Genomic DNA, 2312 nt, shown 5'->3' on the forward strand with positions numbered 1-2312 from the left:
GGGGTCCTCCTTGTAAGCCTCCTAGTCCAAACCCTGCTTGATGCAGGAAATCTAGAGCTACAGCATCCCCAACAGATGGCTCTCTGGCCTCTACTTGAAGATGGGGGAATGGAGATGAAAGTGCTTACTCCATTTCCTCCATTGCTGTTTTCACTGTCCTCTATGTGTATGTAGAGGCTCTAACTGTAGAAGCCCTCCCTGTGATTTAGAGCACAATCCTATGCATGTTTACCCAGAAATAAGTCCTACAGTTTCCAGCATCCACCAGGCAGCATGGCTGTCTGGGGCACGAAGAGAATGGACAGAAAGCAGTGCACTGACATTGTGTCCTTGTTATGTGCATTTACATCAGCCTTATAAGCCCACAAAACGTAGCTTTGAAAACTTTTACTAGCCTGCTAAGAGACTAGTTGATTGCAGGGTACATCACAGGCCTCACGTAAAGGCGGCCTGCATTTCCATACTGATTGCAGAGGACAAGAAGCTCCCTGTCTCACAGCCAACATGGAAAACAAATGGACTAGCAAAGCAGCCATGGAGAGATCTATCCATCCTCCACAAGCCCACTGATTCACCTACATGGAACTTCTAGTCACCTATGGCTACAGGTGAGTTGTTAAATACAAGGGAAATTTACATGCATATGCACCAGAGCAAAGACACATCTGCCCTTGTTTTATAACTTCTAGAAACCCTGGGAAGGGACTGAAACTTGAATAATGGCACCCCCCAGAATATCTCCAAAACTGAGTCAAACTAAGGACAGTTTGAACAAGTACCAGAAAAACAGGGATTGTGCCTAGTAAATAGACTGTGCAAGCAGATGTATAGCAGTTCACACACCCTGTTTCTCTGTGAGAATGTGTCAAAGGACATATGGGAATGCCTGCATGTTCAGAAGTGCCCTCACCCAGCGCCCTGCTTGCCTGGCTGTGGGGTGGGGGCTGTTGCAGGTGTAGGGAGGGAGGACGGGGCAAGGGCAAAGGCCATTGGCCTTTGCTCCTTGCGTCACCTGGGGGTGGGTCGAGCCGGCCGCTGCTTAGGCCGTGCTGCCCCAGCCACCTCTTCATTCCGGCCGTTTGGGCTCCCTCCCTCCTGCCCTTACTGCAGTGCGGGTTATACTGGTCGCCCTATTGGGGGCCGAGTAGGAATTTTGGCTCTTAGCCGTATTGGCCGGGCTTTGGGTTTTTTTGCCTACTTCACACTGCAGTTTCGATATAGAGCTACATACGTCAATTTATATCACCCAACTGTACTAGCTTCCAGTCACATAACTGCATTGGTGGCTCTGGGCAGGCACTCTGCTGGGGAAGAGGATAGTTGAGCATTCGTAGGCACTGTTTCAGGTGACTAGTAAGGCCTGAGGCTTCCAGCTCTGGGTTTTGTGGCCCCAGTTGGGAGATACGGCTTACCTCAGAGGCCAACCTTCCTCACCCACTCGGGTTCTGTGGCTCGAGGGGGGGTGACAGGGGAAGATCTCCCAGCCCAGAACTGGGTATGTCCGAATGGTGGGTGAGGGTGGACACCTCACCCCAGACGACGAATGCCTCACTCTACATCTGTCATGTTGGTCTTGTTGGAGGTGTGCCCGCCGATGCTTTCTTCGCAGATTGTAATCTATCAATAAATGTGGCCCTGTTTTGTCCCAAATCGATTTGTGTCGTCTCATCATTTCTCCCCCCTGTCCGCCTGCAACAAGGAGCGCCTTCAGCAACACCAGACAGGCAGCTCAACAGGATCAGCCTTGGATGGCCTTCTCTCTGTTCCATCAGCCAGGATAGCTAGGCTGGTGAGGACGAGGGAGAGGGCTTTCTCTGTGGTGGCCCCCACTCTGTGGAACTCCCTCCCTAGGGAACTCTTCCATACCCCCTCTTTAATGAGCTTCCACCACGCATTGAAAACTTGGTTGTCCAGGCAGGCATTTGGGGTGGGCTAGGGTATTTTTTTAGAAATACGATGTTTTAATGTGTAATTTTACTGTAAAGCCAGATTGGAGTATTGTTAGCAACTGTAGCATAGTCAGCTCCTCAAGCTGAATCAGTCAGCAAGTGCCACGCCTAAAGGAAGGACTTTCCATGAAATCATTAAACTCATTAATTTCCCCATGAACTCATTAAACTCATGCGTTAATTAGCGCAACAGTGGTTTAAACACGCTGTTGGAAACCAAATGAATTAACTGTAGAATTGATCATTGGTTTCAGTGATGTAAGAGCGGTGCAATGATAAGGTTTCTTGTCATGAACCTGTTTGTTAATAATCCAGCCTCAGCTGCACCACAGTTAGAAAACAGATCAATTCACAGAGGGCTTT

This window comes from Heloderma suspectum, chromosome 4, assembly GCF_057233095.1.
Source record: "Heloderma suspectum isolate Gila_16-S chromosome 4, 16-S_ref, whole genome shotgun sequence".
NCBI classification, from domain to species: Eukaryota; Metazoa; Chordata; class Lepidosauria; order Squamata; family Helodermatidae; genus Heloderma; species Heloderma suspectum.